At 38.6% G+C, this 21,631-nt stretch overlaps 1 long non-coding RNA gene across 1 annotated transcript in view; it reads left to right on the top strand.

The window, feature by feature from the left end:
* Positions 1–20,029, top strand: part of LOC112947643 — a 30,487-nt gene extending 10,458 nt beyond the window's left edge. The window contains exon 3 of the long non-coding RNA XR_003249450.1: positions 19,431–20,029. This is a non-coding gene — a long non-coding RNA (uncharacterized LOC112947643). The remainder of the gene's footprint in view (positions 1–19,430) is intronic.
* Positions 20,030–21,631: the final 1,602 nt, after the last annotated feature.

Genomic DNA, 21,631 nt, shown 5'->3' with positions numbered 1-21,631 from the left:
GTAACACCTGGAGACTCATATATCACTGTCTCTGCCTACTGGCGATCCCACCTACACACTGAAGAATGACTGCTAACATAGTATTTATGCAATAAACCGGCAGAAATGTGTAAAAAGAAAAACCTTTTGTAGGGATGGTGAAGATTAAAGAAGTATTTGAAGTTATTGGTAACTTTGCTGCTTGATAAACAGAGAGGATTATTTTGGTTTCATAACACAATTCTCTTGAAGAGAAATCGTTTTGGTATYCATTCTAACACAGAAAGCCTATCTGAGATCAAATAAGTTCTCCTGTTATGAAAATTTTCTCTCTCTCTTTTTTTTTTTCTTCCTTTCTTCCATCTTCATACTTTCAAGCTATACTGTGTTTTTCTTCAACCCTTCAATGCAAACCTATGGAGCAGGGCCATTYTGAAAATCTGAGGCTCCCTCTGGAGCCTCCTTAATGATGGCTTTCCCCTTGCCAAAGTCAGCCTGTTAGTTCCTGGAACCCTTAAACTTCTCCTCTAACTGAAAAATGGGACAAAGACTGCACCTAAGACTCAGGAGTTTAAAGGGTGCAAGTAATCGAGGTATGAAGCTTATAGAGGAAAGAGCCACGGGCAGAATTAGAACTTTGGAGGTGCATTACTAAGTATAGACTCGGGCTAAAATGCAGTGTAGTGACCTTATATTAACTTCAGTCAGTCCAGTAGCTTTAGATATGAGTGAGAATTGGTGCTGTAGAACTTCTAAAACTCTCAGTGAGGAATAGCTTGCTCTTTCCCTAAGCTTCTAGCTCTCTTGTGCATCATAATTCAGAAACGTCCTTGGTAACCAATGCTTTATCTTGGACCTTYAGGTCATCAGGCCAAAGTAATCTTGGAGAAGAGAGTCCATTAGTGGTGATGCACACATACAACAGCTACATTGGTTAGTGTATAAATAAAAGGATTATTGCTTCCGATATTGGTCAACCTACATAAAAAAGGGCTATCTCTTCAGATCTAAGAAGCTTATATCACTGGACTATCATTTTAAAACCATATATGCTAATTTGGTTGGGTCATATGTTCACGTACAGTGTACTTAACTGGATTGTATGCAGGAGATGCAATTTGTCTATAGATGGTCAGCAGGAAGTGGCTTCAGTGGAGCAAAGGGAACAGAGTCCCCCAAGATGAGCTAAGGGACACTGATCCCATAATAATGTTAGTGACTGATGGTTCAGCTACTATGTGAATGTATTGTGGTTAACAAGAACTTTTACTAAATGGTGTGATCTGTCCTTAGCATGTATCATCTTATCTACAGTTTGTTTTTAAAACAGTAAAACAAACAAAAAGCACAGAGCAACTGTGGCATACTGCTGCATGGAAGATATGTCAGATCCGCCAAACCTCTGTGACAAGACTTTGATTGGGAACTTTTTGCTCTTTAGTTGTTCCTTTAGTATTATCTGTTAGTGAATAACAAAGTCATCTGTTCAGATGACTAAGAGGAAGGGAAAAATGTCTTCAGAAAAAAGCCTTGTAGGTTGTTTTGGATCACAAGTGTGAACATGAGTTGGGAATGCTGATTTTTTTTTTTTTTTTAGCCTAGGACATAAATAGGAATAAAGCTGACAAGACGCATGAAGTAATTCAGCTTCACTCAGTGCTGATAAGGCATCAGCTGGAGCACTAGGTCTCATTTAGGGCTGTGCATTTCTGATAGGATGTTAGCTCATTGGAGAGAATCCAAAGTGAACAAGAGAATGATGAAAAGTMTGAACAAACTCATGGTAAGGAAAGATTGTAGAAATTGGGTTATCTGGCCTGAAGAATGGAGGATTTAGGGAAGAGAGAATATGCTAAGAGTCTACATGCACACATACATCTATATGTGAAAATATCTAGCCTATATCTGGGATAGGGTAATCCTAATATAAATAGTATAATCATATGAGGTTGTTTTTTCATATCTGAACTGGTTCCAGTTGTGTTACATTAGACAACAGATTGGATATTCAGGAGTACTTTCTAATGATAAWGTTAGTGATTGACTGGAGAAGTAGTAGAGTTTATGTGAGTGAAAGTCTTTAAGAAAAGATGGAGAAGCATCTCTGAAGAATGATGTAGTAACAGATGATTCTGTCTTGAAGCGTCAAAATGAATGATTAGGTCCCTCTTAGTGGGTGTTTTTTGTATTTCAGAGTGAGGTGGTAACAACAAAGAAGGTAGCAAAACAGGTGAAAACAAACTGCCTTGTGTGAATTTTAAGGCCCAGTTCTCTTTCACTATGTATAGAGCTTCATCTTATAGCAAGTGTGCATAGACCTGTTTGTGATCTACCTAGATCTTCTGATAAAAGAAGCAGGTAAAAGAAGAGTGTCAGGATTGTATCTGCAGAACACAGAAGAGGTGTTAGGGATATTTGATCTCAAGATGCTGCAGTTTAGCTCATTTTGTCTGTCACAGAATGTGAAAACATTCTAGAAAAAACAAACTAGAAAACATCTAGTTCAACCCCCCCTGCTCAAGTCGGGGCACCCAGAGCACGGGGCACAGGGTGGCAACCAGGTCAGTTTTGAAGACCTCCAGAGAAGGAGACTCCACAGCCTCCCTGGGCAGCCTGTGCCAGGCCTCTGCCACCCTCACAGGAAAAGTTCCTCCTCACATGGAGATGGAACTTCCTGTGTTGCAGTTTGTACCTATTACCCCTTGTCCTATCACTGGTCACCACTGAGAAGAGCTTGGCCCCTTCCTCTTTACATTCACCTTTCAGGTATTTATATATATTAATTAGATACCCTCTCAACCTTCTCTAGGCTAAACAGGCCCACTCRCTTAGTCTCTCCTCATAAGACAGATGCTTCAATCCCTTAGGTATCTTTGTTGCTCTGTGCTGGATCCTCTTGAAGTTCCCTGTCCCTCTTGTCCTGGGGAGTCCAGAATTGCACACAATATTACAGGTGTGACCTCACCAGGGCTGAGCAGAGGGGGAGGATGACCTAAAAGTCTAGAGCATCTCCATGTGATATAGCTCATGGATTTTTTTTTTCTTTCCTTGTGAAAATATTAGATGAGAATGTATTTAAAATTGGGAGAGGAGGGCAGTTAGATACTTGCGGTACGCTACTCCTAAGAAGCTACTTGCAAATACTACTGGGAGCTTGTGTTAAGTGTAGAGAAGCCATCAATCTAATGTTTAATGTCATCAGATAAGAAGGTTAAAGTAGAATCTGAAACTAAGCGAGTCTTCTTGGCAGCTGGTGTTTACTTCAAACTATTGGTTGGAAACTTACCCTCACTGCTTTTTTTTTCTGGGAGGAAATGGGGAGAAGGAAGATAGCAAAAGTGTTTGATCAAATCAAAATCAGATGGAAAACTACTTCTCCTTATTTTGTATTRATAAATACAAAATACCAGAAACCTGTAAGAGTTTTAGTTTTCCGAAAATAACTGCAAGCTGACTGCACACTGAAAGTGCACTCGCTTTCCCACGCACATGCATGATATCTCTGCAATTGTAAGTACCTTGCGCTTCCTAYTCTACTTGTGAGATGAGGTTCCTGTCCAGCCTGCCCCTCTGATGAATCACTAATGACTTCTCAGGAGGAGAGATCATCTTGTGTTACAAGAAAGGAAGACTGGCCAATCAGACTGTTCAGAAAGGGGAAATACAYGAAAGTACATGAAGCTCTATGGGGATATTTTAAAATCTTCAGCCTTCAGGCACAGTTTGGACTTTCATTTTAAAGGTGATATTTCTTATGGGGAAAGTGATTCTCTGGACACCTTTGCTTGGCAGGAGAGAGTGCAAATGGCAAGCTGGTGCTGTTGGTTTGTAGGACAAAGGACTTCTGCATCTTTTTGATCAGTTCTAGTTCTGCTCAGGAGGCAGTAAAATCTGTAAATCAACCCACAACAGTTATCAACTGACATTTTGTTTATCTTAAAAAGCATCCAGAGATGAGTGAGCTGTCTGATTTTCAGCTTAATCATTCCGTACCATGCATTGCTGCCAGTGGGAAATGACTGTGTATCGTCTTGAGATCTCTGCTTTACTGTGGTAAGGATGTGTATTAGCTTAACAGAAAATGTCAGGTGGGTCCCACATATTACACAGGATCTTGAGAAGAATACTAATCCTGTGTCTCCTTGTGGTTCCTTGCATTGTTTATGAGCCTACACATCCGTTGCTTGATACTGTATGTCTACCTCTAGTTTTATCTCATTTTTGGGATGTGGGAGGAAGGCCTGAAGATTCTCACTAAGATGTAAAAAATGCAAATACAGGAAGCTGTGAATGTGGTGAAATGACAGAGACAAAATAACTGCTTCAGGCTTGCGTTTCCTGATTGTTTATTTAAAGACCTAAAAATTGGAAATGCTCCAAACTTCTTTAAAGATTATTAGAGCTTATGTACTTTTTTTTTTTGAAAAAAGCCTTTGACATTAAGTGATCCTGAATATTCAAGGATCTCTTCCCCATAGCTCAAGAGTACAAAGTCAAGAAAAAGGGGCCAGAGACTTGCTTGTATGAACAAGGTGCTTCTGACAAATGTTATACAGGAGGAGGAAGTGTTTAGAAGCTAACAGAAGGTACAGGCAACTTGGGAGAAATATAGGGGTGTATAGGCCTGCTGCCGGATGGAGTGGGTGCCCTAGTTGTGAAAGATGCAGAGAAGAAGGAGATAATGAATGACTTTTTTGCTCCAGCCTTTACTGTTAAGACTAGTCCTCAGGAATCCCAGACTCTAGAGACCAGGCAGAAAGTCTGGGAAAAGGAGGACTTTTCCTTGGTGGAAAAAGATGAAGTTAGAGATTATTTGGGTAAACTGGATGTCCATGAGTCCATGGACCCTGATGGGATGCACCCATAAATGCTGAAGGAGCTGGAAGATGTAATTGCCAGGTGACTCTCAGTCTTGAGAGAAATGGAGAATAGGAGAGGAACCTGAAGACTGGAAGAAAGCACATGTGACTCCTGTCTTCAAACAGGACAAGAGAAAGGACCCAGGGAACTATAGGACAGTCGACCTCACCTTGATCCTTGGAAATCTCATAGTGGATCTCTAATCAGTCTTAACCAATCTGATAGCCTTCTATCATGGGATGACCATCTGGATAGATAAAGGGAGAGCAATGGATGTTGTCTACCTTGACTCAGTAAAACTTTTGACACCTGCTCACATAACATCCTCATAGACAAGCTTAGGAAATGTGGGATAGACGAACAGACAGTGATGTAGATAGAGAAGTGTCCAAAAGGCAGAGCTCTGAGTGTTGTGGTCAGTGGTGCAGAGTCTAATTGAAGGCCTGAGGATAGCTATATCTCACAGGGGTCAGTACTGAATCTAGTATTTTTCAGCTTATTCATTAGTTCATCAAAATATTGCAAAAATTAACAGAAGCCATCCTCTCTCTCTTTTCTTTTTTTCTTTTTCCCCACAAGACATCTTTAGATGTAATATTATAGCATTTCAAATTACACTTTTTCTTTCAATTTTCCTCTTAATCTTTCCATAATGGAACAGGATTTCCTTCTCTCCAGTGTTTTGGAAAATCAAAAAAGTCATCGTAGAGGATGATTTCCTCTATGATTGTCAATAGAACAGTTACAGAAGTGGGGGGAAAATTAGGCTCCTGATGCTCAGGGAATCAGCTTGGGCATTCATAGTCTCAGGTTCAGAACCCTGCTCTGCCACAAGTTTTGTCTGAACTATACCGGGGAATTTAATCTTGTTATGCCTCATTGTTCCATCTGTAGAATAGGGTCAACAGCTTTTTCCTGCCTCACAACATTTCCTTACATCACAGTCATTACCTGAATGGTTTCATGGGGGTATTAGATAACAAATCCTACTTGTTCTTCTGAAACTGCAATGTTGCACACAGGTACATAAAGAGCTATAAAATTAAAAGTTGATGCTCACCTGTGACAAAATGGGAACCTTCTTTTACAGTAGCTTTAGTTTGATGATTGGGCTGTCTTTTTATTGCATGATTTGCAATTATAATAACAATGGGTATTTTCAGACCATTATTTCTGATGATAGTATAAGTGGGAATATAATTTTGATCTCATAGTGAATGATGACAGATCTACATAAATACATAGTAACACAATAAATTCCCACAGAAATGGAAGTCAAGTGTCATCCAGAAGAGACCAGGAGACTGAATTGCCATGTTATTACAGGCAAACCTGGTAATGACACAGACAATTAAGACTGACTAATATTTTTTTGTTATAAGACTTTTGTTGCAGTTGCTGATAACATTGACAAACTTAACCTGGGCTCAGTTTTTCCATCCTAGATATTTGATTCAGGTAGATTTTTCTGTTGTTATTTTTGAGGATCATTTACTCAAAAATTGTTCAAATATTTCTGAGATTGAATTAAAGAAGAAAATACATGGCTTTAGCTATGAGAGCTTTTCATAATCTTGTGCTTTTGGACATTGGCTTGAAACTTGGCTTGGAAAATTGACCTCATATGAGATATATGCCTTTGTCACTCCTTGTGACAATCAACTCAAATTTTTCCAAGCTATAATCCCCTCAAAAATGCAAGCAAAGAAAACAAAATCTTGCAGATTGTGCATTCTCCAATGTGAAAGCTATTAGAATTCAGTATCTACATTTTTGGGGACTTTCATTTCCACCAGGCACATTCTTTCTATGGCTATTGTATAAAACTTTCCTTCCAAGTCCTTTTTTTTCTTCTAGAGAGGGACTGGGAAGTTAAAATTGAGAGAAAAATGATGTACCAGGAGAAAGGGAGCACTGGATGTTATATATTTTACAGTTATAACACTGGAAAGTTAGAATGTTAGTTTGTTGTCCTCACAGCAACTGCAAACAAATAACTGTGGTGAGCACAGAGGTGAAAGACACAGTCAGAGAATGGGGTAAAGAAAAGTTCTAGTTGATCACTGAGGCTTGAGGGGCAAAAGAGAGAAAAACAGAAATAAAGTGTTTTTTTTATTTATTTATTTGAAGCTCTCCAAAGCTTCCAAAACCTGGAGCAGAACTTAGGACATTTTGTTACTATTCCTAATCTTCTGTTATCCTTCAGTAGCTGCATAATAAGCAATCAAAGTGATGCCTTGGTCTCTTTTGTCTAGTGCACCCTGAGGTTAACAACCTGCTATCAGCCATATTTCTGTTAAATGTAAAGGACTGTGCTGCAGATTTCAGAACTGCAGAAGAGAAATAGGAGAGCTCTGTGTGGTGTAAGTACATAAATTCATATTTATGTATACACAGGCACAGCCTGTATACTTTGAAAAATTTACCAACAAAAACTGTTAAAAGTATGAAAAGCTCAAAAGTCACGTGTCAAGAAGCTAGAATATGCCTGATTAAGGGTTTTCAGTGCAATTGTACAGCAGCACCCTCGTGCATGAGTATTCAAAAGTCATCTTTAACTATGTGATTGCATACTGTTCTTTTATCTTAGGTGTCCATTGTACTGAGAACAGAGATTGATAATAAGGAGAGATGTCTAGAGCTCCATGCATTTCGGTGCTGCTCCAGAGCATTGGATTTAATTACTGTCTAGGCCTAAGATGGGGATATGGGGAGGTGCTTGTAAAGAGCTAGTAAGCAGGGGGAAAAACAAAACAAACAAACAAAAACAAAAAAAAMCCCAAAACCTCTATTGTGAAAAACAGATCCTACAGGAGGTAGGGGAGAATAAATGTAGAAGGGTAGTAAGGGGAAAAACAGCATGAGAAAAAGGAGTGTTCCATCTAAGTCTTCAAAGACTTCCATTTATTGATGAAGATAAGTTTCTGGAAGTGATAGAGGTAGATCATGTCAGCTTATCTTATTTTGAAGGCTTCCATTTATGTAGAAATATGTTGTTTTTTTTTTTGTCATGCCTTCTTTAATCGACCCACATCTGCATAAAAATACAGGATTAAGTTCCAAAAATAGGGTCTTTTGTAGTCAAACAAGTTTTGCAGACACAAATATTACTTAGAAGCTTGCAAAACCTGGAGCTGTGAAAGGTTTATATGTTTCAAGATACTTTTCTGCAGCATCCCCTTTGTTTTCTGAATGCAGCTTCTCATCCTCTGCATAGTTTTCTTGTGATTACTCTGGAGGTAGAAAGGGTACTTCTTCATCACTTGAAATAGTTACTCAGAAAAGTTTGGTCACTGCCTGCTCTGTCATCTCTGAAAAATTTGCAAGTTTTAGTTGTTTTAATGAGTGTTAACTTCAGCAGTCAGCAGTGAACTGCAGACCTTTTCCATTATCCATGATTAATCTTTTATTGTTCCTGTTCTTGGATGGCCATCCACATCTTCTTGGTTATTAGGCACCCAGCATTCATCAGTATTGAGTTGATTAATTTTCTACACATTTCTGAGCTGCTGAGTACTGACATGCTAGCTTGTCTTCAGGAGGACAGACATGTCACTCATGACTTGTACATATATGGAACTAAGTTGACTTTGTTCCCACAGAAATCAATGGCCAACCTCCAGTGGACTTTCATGTGCCGAGGTGTGCATGTGATCAAGTTTGCCCCGATTCAATTTTATGCCCCATATACTGACTAGAACGAAGACAGCATGATAGCTGCTGCAAAAGAATCCTTGCACCACCACTTCCTTTTATAGAAATACTCCTAAGAGGTAGGACAAGGGGTGTCAAACTCCTGTGTTTCAGTCAAGTATGTGAGCCTAGGCTCCAAAGGATACAGTTTAGGTCATGTGTGGATTGGTAGATCACTGGACTTCATCAACTCTTTTGCTTTCTTGAAGCTATTTCTCACTGACCTTTATTCATTTTTGCAAGCATCTTTGCCTTTGGGATGCCCTTGGGATCCCTGCCAACTCTGTGCAGAACCTATTGACTTTCAGAGCATTGCAAAAATTGCAAAAAGTGGCTATAGGAGGAAAGTCAAAGCAAAAAYTTGTGCTCCTCTCTGAAGATAAAATAGATGCGTGTATGTGTGGACAGCACATTTTCAATAAAATTATAACTTTAWTAAAAAAGTCATAATTAAAATTGTTTAAGATTAACAGAAAATAAAATGTAAAGCGGAGAGCATGTTTATGTGTAATTTGTCTTTGTCCTTTTAAATTGTTCTTGGGTGTAGAGGAAGGAAGTTTTAGATGCCCATCTTTAGTATGATTTTTAAAATTATATTGTACAAAGCAAATAGGTTACACTGTTGTACTTATGATGGCACACATAACCRGAATGTTTTACTGAATAAGTAAGTGTTCATAAGAGTAGTTATAGGTAACAGGAAAGTTAAAGAGCTGGGAACACAGCTAAATAGAAGGATATAAAGAGGAATATTGTGTGAAGACACAAGATAGAAGAGGCAGAGGAATGAAGTTGTCCAGCTACTGTAGTGATCTCATGTTTTCTTTAATAACACATTTAATGCGTCTCAGTGATGACATATCTGAGGAGGAAGCCAAAAAAGAGCATAAATGCATTATCCATCAACAGGGTTGGAAGATGTTTTTCACTCACCATATTTGCACAATGTGTCTTTGCATACAGCTTGTCTGGTAGGAACATGGGGAATGGAAAATGCTGAATCTAATTCACCCCAAGTGTAAATCTGGTTGACATTAAGGGTTTTATAGCATGGGTGTATTTGATTCAGTGTGAAAGGAAATTATTTGTTTAATTTAGACTGCTACATAAATGCAGTGGCTTGATCCTGCATAAAAGTATTATTCTCTGCCCATGTAAATCAAAACATTATTTTTTTAGAGGCAGAAACTCCTTAGTAACTTGCATTTGTTCATTGACTTTTTTTTCTCAAAGACAAGCTTTTTTTTTCTTGTTTTTTTTTCTCTCCTCTCTCTCCTGAGAAAGAAATGTTATCTGCTTTCCTCCTTCCAGCACGCTCTGCTACTTCTCTAAGCAGTTCTTGAAGGTCAAACACTTGATCTTGGGCTGCTACATCAATAGACAATGGATTTTCAACTCTGTGTGTTTTTTGGTGAGTGTGTTTGTGTAGTTCTTCGAAGTAAGAAGATAGGCAGATATATAGTGTTTAACTAAACCAGCAAAGGATAAAAGTTTCACTTAGTCACAAAGGTATGCTATTTCTTTTAGAGGGAAGTGTAAGTTGCTTATGTACAACTTCATGAGATTTATTAATATCCATGACTGAAGAATAGGTTTAAAGATGTTCACTTTTGTCGACTAAGATGATAGGAACTTGTTCAATATAAGCTGATGTGAGAACATTTGATATCCAATGCTTATCAATAATATTTTCTTATTTTTCTTTTTTTCCCTATTTATATTAAATAGCATAATAGGTTATTGTGTATATAGTTTTCCCTTCATTGTTTTCAGTGGTATAAAGAACACTTCTAGGAGCTCATACCACCTGAAGGGGAAAATAAAATGCAATCAAACTGGTGTGAGCACTATGAAAAGTCAGATTGTGCAGCTTGGTTTTGCCACCTTCRGTTTTAAGTTCTTCCTCAAAAAGTACCTTAGCTCAAATAATCAAGGTTTTTGTCTAACCCATAGAGTGTCATCTGAATTAATTAGCTTTAAATTTACACCTCACTCTTGAAAATCCATTTATCTGTGTAGCTGGTTTCCTGGAACATCGTGTTGATTGGCTATCAATATACCAATGAATACCAATGAATAGGTTGTATTCAGGTCAACCACTTAATATATCTGTGCGACTAGTATGAGGAACCAAGCTCAGTAGTTTGGAGTTATGGATAAAAACTAATTTTTTGGAGGGGGATTATAGAAGAAAGTCAAAATATTTTCCTACTTGGCCCATAGACCAGTCTACAGTTTGCCATCTACTTCTGAGGAAAAAGTCAAATACTTTCAAGTGAGAATACTGTTATAAGTTATTTGTTTGCTTTCTCCAACAACCCCACCATTAAGACTTGTGAATTCACTGGTTCTGTCCACAGGTCTGTGGAAAAACAGAAGGAAAACCATAGTCTTTCAAGGCGCTTCACAAGGCCTTTGGAGTTCGCTTAAACCATATTACCACACTAAATCTTTGGAGGTGAAGTAAGGTGAACCTCAGAGACCGAGAACTTGCATGCACAATTACCAGAAAGTGTTTGCATCCAAAAATGAAGGGTGTCGTCTGTGGCGACTAGCACAATATACCAATCTACATGCAGAGTCAGTTTTGGAGATGAACAACCAGAATAACTGCAGAAGGCCCTGAAACCTGGGGCCATCCCATCAGGCTGAGTTAAGAAATTACAAGTCATCTAATGTGGGAATGCAAAGAAGGATGTCTTGCTAGCTTRGCCTCTGCCTAGAGCCTCAGTGAGTAAATGGCTCTGCATAAATGTCTGGATCAGTTAAATTGCTTAACAATAACTATTGTGGCATTCTGCTTCTGTTAGACTGGAGACAGTTGTTACAGTAATGAGCATCGCATACAGTTTTAAGTCCTGACATTGTAAATTCCCTCTGGTAGTGCCCTCAGGCTTTGTCCAAAGTGGGACTTTGATGCTGCAATACCGAGTGTTATATTGCTTAGCTTTTATGTGGCTGGCCCAAGGTAACTAGACACCTCTGTTAAGTGCCTTGGCCCCAAATAAGTATGTGGGAAGAGTTAGGTACATCATAGCTGGATAGTCAGCTTTCTATTAGGAAACGCTGAGGATACTGTGGAATCTTCATCAGCACGTAGCCACCTGTTACACTCTTTATTCAAAAACAGAGCTCAGCTCTCTTTTCTTCTAAAACACAGCAGAACAGTAGGTGGGGGTGGCCTTTTGAACAGGAGCCTAGTGATTAAAGCACTCCCCCAGGCTGTGGGAAATCTAGTTCAGTTATAGCTTTTGCCTGAGGGAACACAAACTCACCTCCCAGGGAGTTCTCTAASTGAATGTCTACTCTCTGTAGCACAAGTGCTGTCCCTGCTGTAGGATTAAAGAGAACTGAAGATGAGCTAGGCTAGGGATCAAGAATGAGACAGAATTTCCAAGGAGCACTGGGGACTTATGTTCCCCTACCTGCTCAGAAGGCTGTTTTATGTAAAATGTCTTTGCAGCGCAGGGTAGGAACTGCTTGTCAAGATTCTCTCTGCTGAGGGCTTTGCCTATGAGGTTGTAGAGATGTGCTTTCTATTTCCCTCCTTCTGGTCCTGATCAGCATGAATTCTGTTCTGACTCATGAAACCCTTTCAGCGAGAGAAAAACTATTTATTGTTTATATAACAGAATGGGAGTTTGAAACCTCTCAGGTTGTGTTGTGATGTGGTGGTGGGAGACAGTCCTAAGCTTCTTGTATACTAGCAGAGTGCTCTGGCAACTAGACCGAGATGGTCACTAGTGAGAATACTGAGGAACCTGTCGGATGCAGGTATGCTTGGCACTACCTAGCAGCTTCATGAGGATTAGTAAATTCATAGTCTTGGATTTTGGTGGAATTTGGGCATCTAGGTTCTTTATGGATCTATCTTTTTCTTCTGTAGCTGATCATTAATGTTAGTTATCTCTGCCACTGTGTAAGCAAAATGATTCTGACATGAGTGAACTTATAGCAGTATCTAATGACCAGTGCAGTGTAAGCTGTCATTTACTTGCGATGTATTTCTACAGAAACTCTGGATTTCTGCTACCAGCAGTTGTTGACAGATGTAAATGCAAACAAAGCCTCAGTTTTTTGATGGATGTGCCTTTGGCCAGCATTGGCAAGATGGTTGTGTTTATCATAGTTACCAATTCAGTTTGTTCAGTAACTTTTAATTTAGAGGCCACTTACTGGTACTTAACTGGTGCTATGAGTTAAGATGTTCATCACCTGCTGTGTTAAGAAGTTCTTCTTTCAAAATGGAACATTAAAGCAACAGAAGTGAAGACAATTCTTCAAAAGAATTGACTATCTGCTATATTTAAGGGTGTTATATGTGGAACTAAAGAGGAAAGTCTAAACACACACCTTTGGCGTTGTATCTAAAACTTGCACAAGTTTTTGATAAAAACATTTTTTATTTAGCCAGTTGAAAGAAGATTAATTTAGCACAGTTTTGTCCAAGTATGTTTGCATTGTAGGGACAAACAGAGTAGGTGTGATAACAGGGATAATGCACTTGAAACTAGTGCACTTGCACTTTCACCTAAATTTATTTTTAATAGTATATTTATGCTTGTAGCTGATAAATTTAGAGAGAAGTTTGACACACACACAAAAAAGTTATATTTAGAACTTACAATGTATTTGAAATTCCTATGGGGCTTTTGTCCTGAAGTCAAGACAAAAGGAAAGGAAAGCTTCAAGATCCTGTCCACAATCTAATTCTTTTTGTTTCCTTTCTTATCCCCTACCTTTCTATTTCAATGAGTGCCATCTAYGTAGTTATGTCTTAGTGTTATCCCACTGCATTTGCCAGTATATTGAGATCCTGGCAAGTAGAAAGACTTTTATCACATTCCAAATATCAGTGTTATCTGAGAGAAATATTTCCTGATTTACAACAGCTAGAATGTTGTGTTGCTTTATAAAGAGAAGCCCTTAAAGGGTCTTTTAAGCATGGCTGTCTGAACAATTCATTACAGAAATAAGGTCTGAGCAAAAAGTTTATCTCATTAAGAAAATTTGTATTTAGCCTGAAGTACTACACGATATTAAATATTCACAAGTTCTTAAGAAGCAAAAAGATCTGGTAAATTATAGTTCAAGGATTTAGATTGATGATACAATACTACATTTTCCTCAAGTCCTGAAATAGCACAAGGAAATTGTAGCTCAGGACTTCTGTCTGGGTTCATCTGACCAAATCAGATCAGGGTCAGATGTAGACCTCTCCACCTGAATAAGTCATTGAAGTCTCCCTTTTTAGTCACTGGAGAGAAAGAGGCATTACTAGAATGATATTCATCTCATGCTAAAGCAAACGTTTAAATAGGTCAGATGAATCATGCATTGGAAGTGTAGATGTCTACACTTAATCTGAGATGAATCCTACCTCTTATATATTTCACTCTTGTCTCATTGCCAGCAAGTATCTACCCTGTGATGTAGGTGCAGTTAGGGGGCTATGTTTCCCTAATGGAAATTAGAGATGAGATGGCTAAAGAATAGGGTCATCTCTTCTTAGCAAAACCATCTCTTTTTTATTTATTTTATTTACTTTTTTATTCTCTCTTCCAACCAGCTCACTGAACTGGTTTTCAGACCATTAAGGAAGTTTATGTTCAAATATTGCTCTTTTGATTCTCTGGTGGGTCACATTTTTTTCTGCCATCTTGATACTGAACCTTTTCTTGTTTTGTTGTTATACAGAATAATGCTAAATAGCAAAAGATACAGTACTGGCAGGAATTTTCTGAGAAACTGTCATTCATGACAAAATTCATAAAGCTAAAATTATATTTACAAATACTTGGCAGTTGCCCCAATATTCTTAGGGGGTAAAAAAAAATTATGTGATCTCACAAAACACTAATGAGCTGAAGGCAGCACTCTTCTCAAAATATATGTGGATTTTTTTATTACTGTTTTTTAAAATATTTAAACCACAGAGCTTTGCATCAGCTTGTGGTAAAGGCTCAGACTCCCTTCTTCCTATTGATTCTTACATTTTCATCTTAGTGAAGAGCTGCCAGGAGCATGTGTGCATGTTTTCATGAGTCTTTGATAACTGCAGTAAACAAATGTATCTGAGATGAAATGTAACTTCATAAGAAGGCAACCTGATAGTTCTGTTAGCATYTCTTATCCAAGAATTATTTTCGAAAATGGAGTAATCTTTTATACAATATTGAGTTCATAGTTAGATGGGAATGTATGCTGGACAGTTGAAGATTATGCTTTACATCCTTGTAATAGTGTCTTTCTCTTTGAGTCAAGATCTTGGTTTAGAAACAAATTTTTAAATGCCTGGCACCCTGATAGTGTACAGGCATTTACAGTGATCCTTATTTCTCAGGCTATATAGTGAAGAATACTCGGGTACAAAGTTYAAATTTTACAGTGGAGAGACTGTAATGCCTCCTGGCATTGCATACATGTAGGCAAAAATTGTCCCGTGTGTGGCTCAAGTTAGCCAGGACCAGATGTAGAGTCTAGACTGGCTCTGATTCAGTGGCATTATTGCTATTTATTAATAAGTACATTTTTTTATAGAATGCTTATACATGAAAGCCTCTGGGCAAAATACAATCAAATACAAAATTTCTTTTCTATAAAAAGCACAACATACCCCCATGAAATTAGAAACTGGCAAGAGAGCAAAAAATACCTTCTAAACACCTCACAAAGCACAAAAGATAGGGCAACCACCCACAATTCATTAGATTTCTACACAAGCCAAACCCTTCCAGCCATACTGAAATAAGAGGGAGATTTTTCATGACATCAGTCTGGAGCACAGGAAGTTCCGTCTCCAGGTGAGGAGGAACTTCTTTACTGTTAGGGTGACAGAGCMSTGGMACAGGCTGCCCAGGGRGGTTGTGGAGTCTCCTTCTCTGGAGGTCTTCAAAACCCGCCTGGATGCCAYCCTGTGCCACATGCTGTAGGTGTGCCTGCTTGAGCAGGAAGGTTGGACTAGATGATCTCTAGAGGTCCCTTCCAACCTTAAATATTCTGTGATTCTGTGAAAGTTCAAGCTTCAAGTGAATTGCAGCATRGATCTCTATGACAAAAAATATGGAGAGCAGAGTTGTACTCAAGCACTCTGCATAGAAAGTTGCATTTGAAGCCAGCAGTAACTAGATTAATAATATAGCTACTTCTTAGAATGTAAACTTCCTTTAAGTGGCAGAAGATGATCAGATGTCTGTGCTGACACTTAGACCTAAACTGAAGATGGAGATTTGTATTTGAAAAGTCTTGTGGCATTAAGGAATTCTGTGCCACCTCCTTATGGCTTTCCTTGACCCTTTTTCTCTTGTGCATGCTATAGCAGACTCTATCTCAGCTAATCCTCTTTAATTCTTAGGTAGATTTTTCAAATTTATAAACCTGAAAAAGAATGCTGTTTCCATTTACATAAAAAGCGCTTGGCATGCTAGAGGTGTATCTACTTTGCCTGGTTGAGTTGAAATGGAGTTAAATTGTTCAAAAAAAACCCATGCTCATGTTAGAATGTCAGCAATTTTTCTGTAGGCTTGTAATGCCTCAGGCATGTAAATGCTGATTCTCCCTCAGCTTTTTTGGGTAGGGATATGGTCTATATAATCATGTTATCAAAAAACAAAAACGCCCTCTCTTCCCACCTTTCCCYCTCTCCCCCCAACTAGCTTTCACTTCCCACAGTCATAAACTGCATATCTTTTACTATTTTAATAAAGAATATTTTCACCAAATTGCAAACTGGAGCAGATCAAAGGTTAATAAATCTGTGCTACAGAAAGAAAAGGAACAGGTATCACAAAGCCTGCATTTGTTCGATGGAGGAAGAGAGAATAAAGATTCCAAAAGAATTGGAGAATAAAAGCACTATCATTAAGAAGGTGGCCTTTGGTGTGGTCACCTCTGCTGAGATTCAGTCTAACAGAAGGTAGTTGTTGTCTCTACTTGTTCTGTAATGCCCCACCCTACTCATTTGTGTGGAAGAATGGATCAAAGCTTGAAGATAGGCAAAGTTTATAAAAACAGAAAACTCATTTTCTCATCTGTTCTCTGATGCCTGAGGCAGAGGTATTGATTGTAAGGCAACCGAAACAAGCTAAGCTATTCTTGCTTTCTATATGTTTGAACACTTGTAATTGTGCAATAGGCAGTGAAACAACCCAGGATGACGCATAGAGTACAGTACAAATGAGAGACAAAAGGAGCTCAATTGTTTAAATAAGGCAAGGTTGTGAGATTGAGGTTCAGATGGAATTTCATCCTGTAGATGCTTCACAGAAAGGGAAAAAAAAAATCATTAACTTACTGAGTAGCTTTGTCTAAACTGCCAGTTCACATGGCAACTAGATACAGCATAAATAAATATTTTCTTTCCCTCAAGTGAGGAGTCGGTAAGCTTTGCCCAGGGCCCATTAACTTGCTTGTTACAAAACTGGCTTGTGCTGGAGGAGCATGTCAAGAAGAAAATGCAAATGGTCATTTGCAATAGAGTTTATTACTCTTGACCCTGCTTGAGCCAGTGACAGTCATCTTGTGATGACAGCTATCTTGTGATGACTGTGCCTCTCTGGCAAGACTCCGAGGGCCCAAAGAAGGACTTTAGTGAGGCATGAACCCTAACTGAAAAGTTTCTCTGTAGAGTCTAATTCTGTTACCTATGAGAAGGTGTAATTCAAGATTGTCCACAGCTATAAGCACTTAAAAATTATAGGGGTTGTCCCTTATGTATGCGTTGCCTAGTTCTAATGGATTTTTATAGCTTTACTCTGTTCACCAGTACATCATCTCAACTGTAGCAGCACGTTATCTTCTCCTGCTCATCTCTTGTCCGCAGGACTGGTTCATGGGTAGCCAGTCAGGCATGTCTGACAGTCCGCTAACCTCTTTTATATGTCTGGGCATGCTCAGCTCTACTCATTTCAGCTGTGTCAGCACCTCTGCATACAGGTTTGCTGCCTGTACGGTCATGAAGCTGTTTTTGAAGATGGCTTTGAGGTTGCCCTCTGTGGGGTGCATAGTATATACAGGATGGACAGATCGGTCCAGAGATGAAAGTGCTTTTCCTGGGATGTCTTGTTCTATTTGAGGGAGTGGAATAAGTTCTGTTGGCATGAGACACCTTCATGCTGGTATAACTGTGTCCTTGTTAGGACTGATCCTTTAATCCTGACCAGTGCAGTTTTACCACCATCGTTTTTCCAGTACAGAGCAACTGTAAAACTACTTTGCATTGCTATGACAGTGTAGAGGAACATAAATGAGGAAATAAATGGTATTTAAATCCATTTGAAGGTTTCTATTAAATTCTAATGCAGTGGAGAGCAGTCAGAAACCAAGGAGAAACTAAGATCCCAACTTCTACAAGAAAGGTTCATTTGTAAACCTCGCCAGCCACTCGCTTGGATTCACCTGGCCTTGTGCTTCTTCACTCAGATAAATTGTGCACATCTTCCAATGTGCTGACTTTGGGATAAGGGGAAAAACAGTCAAATCAAATACTTTTTTTTTTTTTTTTTTAAAGAGTAATTAAATCATCTGAATTTGAAGGTGGTGACAACTCGGCTTCAGGCTTGTCTTGTTCATCCCATGCTCTGGGAAATATTCCAGTCTGATTTTGCACTTTGCTCATAGCACAAAGCTTATATTGGTTTCATAGCCCTATAATAAATTATGAATTCTGTCATCAACTCTAATGGTATAATGTAATTTCAGCAATTACACAACGTGCAATGTTCTTGTCTTCTAAGGTCCACAGTTGACTGGGCAGCTCCTACTTGAGAAGGTGAGAGCTCCATGCAGCATGGAAACTTTTCCTTTGGATGAGAGTGGATTTGCTGTTAGTGAGAAATCACCCTATGCCTCAAGGGCCTCTGCTCTGCTCTTTGTTTTCTCTAGCAACATGAGATTTGCCACGTCAACTCAGATCATTAAGATCTCAAACCTGGTATCCTGCCTCTAGCTAAATTTAAGGCAGTGTGTTTCATAGACAAATGAAGTCTCGTAAGTAGAGTTCAATCTTCTACTTAGGCTGTAGTTAACTTGGTCAGTGCTGCTGTTCTCTCCTTTCTTGTCCCTGAATGTTCAGGGAATACTGGTTCAATTGTTGTGGGATAAAAAGAGAAGAATACATATCATAACTACTGATGGCTGACTGCATGAGGCTTCCCAGGCTTCTTTTGGATTTACTTTACACTCTAGTAGAAGAAAAATAAATTCTTCTCCCTTCAGGTACCATCTATTCAGTGATTACTCCCTTTCCTAAATCTATGAATAACACATATCTTTACATCCACTCTTGTTATCATCATCCTAACAGACTTGTGTGTAAGTTAAGTATTTAATTTTAATGTTATTTTTCTGACTTAGGTTGACTGACTGAATGAATCTTATTGTGCTGTTTAATGCAAGGTCTGATCAGTGCTTGATGCTTTAACTAGGGATTGTTAAGAGCATGAGGCACTACTCTCAGTTCTAATTTTGTCACCTTGTGGCACTGTGAAACATATAGTTGGCTATGGAGAAATGATTCCTGCACAGATGTATGTAGGTGAACATTAAATCTATGTGGCACAACTTGGGAGGTAGAGAGAAGAAAAAGGATCACAACCTTTATGCTCTAGTTGTGCTCAGCTGCTGAAGATGTAACTTTATCAGTTAAGTGACTTCATTTTGTGGTAGGAGTTGAGCTAGTTCCTGGCCAGCTGAAAGTTATCCTTGTGTTGTGTCTTCTTAAAGTGGTCTCTGCATTTGTTTGTTGTCATTTAATGAAATCTCTTTGGTCTTGTGGAGGCCACATAGCCAAGTCTGTATTACTGTTTATTAGGACAACAAACACATAATACTGATAACTGATGGATAAAAGCTCCAAGCTATAGTGAACTACATGCTTGAAAATATTATTTTTATTTCAGCCTCCAGAAATTCTACCCAAGAACATGGTCACCACGGATAAGGTCACCAGGTCWACGTCTGTCAATGTAAGAACAAGGTTCTTTGTCCCCATAAAGATTCATGAGTGCAACAGCAACGTCCTTAATCCAACCAACTGAAGGAGCAGCTCTTACTCAGATGGAGTTGATCATATGCTTTTGTTGTCTCAGTGTGCATCCACTTTGTCTCCTCCTGCTCTGATGTATATGTGACATGTACTAGAAAAGTACCTAGAAGCAAAAAATAGGGCTCAGGAATATATTGTATGGGTGCGAAATAAATAAACAAAGAGGTATCTTYTGCCTAAAAAGCTTAAGATATCTTTCTGCTACAGATAGATTTCTAGAATTCTGGTTTGTCACCTTCCACTTTTATAATTTCTCTAGGACACATTCTAGAAAGATGTTTAAACATTTCATTAAGGATATCAGATCTCTGGAGCTCATGATGTGAGGTRCAAATCCTGTTGGCTCCAGCCGAATTTGTCGGTGCAGAGCACCTGCTCCAATTAAATCTCTGTTGACTAGTCTTCTCCATTTCTTTCTTTGTGACCTGGAATGTGCTGTGTGTGATGTTCAATCAGAAAAAAAAAGTGCATTTTTTTTTTCTCAGAGGGAATAGCATTTGGCAATGAGCTGGCAACAAGAAACCTTTGTTGCCAGAAATCATGTTTTCTGTGGGAGTGGCTCAGATGGCACCGAGTTAAATACTTTTTACTTTTAAGTCTCCAAGTTATGTTCATTTTTATTGATGGTGAGTAGCTAACCTCACCTCCAGGGCAATCAACCATACTACCTTTAAAGACAGAAAAATGGATTTCTCTAAATTGTCCTTTAATTTTGTTTTTACAAAGACATCTGCCTATATCTGCAATAATCCTTCTTTAGCTTAGTTTCTGTTCCTTAGAATTAAGGCTTTATAGCTGAAAACAAGTATGTGCCTTTCCATATGTATAACTTTTGAATCCCTTAGTCAAACTATGTAGGGAATAGAGTCATAGGATAACAGGTAAAAAGATATCAAACGCCTAGAGATTTAACAACTGCAGCTAGCCAGAAAAAAGGGACTCCTATTAATGCTCAAGTAAGGAAATGGCATAAATGGTCACTCTCCTTTTTTTTTTTTTTTTTTTGCCTGAGACCACAGTCAACACATGTAGCTCGATATCAGGCCAAAATATACGTGCATGAGGAATACCATGATTACAGGGGAAATTGGTTCATATTGGGAGATGTAATTGGGGGATCTGTAGATTCATCACTTGTGTTGTTCATGAAACAGGTCATTGACCTTATGCATATTAGCTCCTAAATCTCCACCCATTCTTTGATCACTAGAAGAACAATAGGCAGAATATCAACCTAATGAATCACTTAACTCTGTCATCCACATTTTCCTTATTTGGACAGCCGTTTTTTGCTCAGGTATGCTGAGCACCCGTAAGTAGCTTGGCATAAAGCTCTCAGACACTCAGAAAGGTGTCTCAAAAGACATACCGGAGCCTTCCTCCAATGTTCATCAACTGAGCATTTTAAGTCTAAAGAATTTAGATGTAGGCCTTGGGACTCAACTCACTTAGAATTCTTTACTCTCTAAAGATGAGATATTCAAATTATTTTGACCAAATTAGGGTAATTAGATTCCTTCATCTTCCCCCTGCAGCATCTCTATTATACCAGTCTAATGAGTATACTATTCARCCATGTCAGGGATCTTTGTTAATTTAGTGGGAATAAAGAATTAATCATCAGTATCTCTTCTAAGAAGCTTGTGTTTACCATCAACATGCCCAGTAGATGTGCAGATGTTAGCTTGATGTGAAATTATAGTTACACATCATCTTGCACTTGGCCAGTTCATTCACCTATGTCTTTATAGGCCTTTGGAATTGCATTTGGCACCATGTTAGAGATTTCAAGATGTGCTGTTGTTTGTTTACTGAATGTGGTTGGGATATCATACCAAAGTGAGAGAAACACTTTGCTTCATGCTACAATTTCCGTGTGCTTCTGTAGCTTTGAGGTGATCTTTAGGCAAAATTATTCTTTGCTGTAGCGTGAAAATGCACCTCATTGAAATATTTGGGAGAAAATCCTGTGGCAAGAGAGGCAGCATTGTCAGAGAGCTCTCCCAGTTGAAGTACTGGGTAAGCTTGTAACTTTTCTACTGCATCTTTACCTTT

The sequence above is a fragment of the Nothoprocta perdicaria genome, unplaced genomic scaffold, assembly GCF_003342845.1.
Source record: "Nothoprocta perdicaria isolate Ctin4 unplaced genomic scaffold, notPer1 scaffold_24, whole genome shotgun sequence".
Taxonomy (NCBI): domain Eukaryota; kingdom Metazoa; phylum Chordata; class Aves; order Tinamiformes; family Tinamidae; genus Nothoprocta; species Nothoprocta perdicaria.
This window is presented reverse-complemented; position numbering and strand designations above follow the sequence as displayed.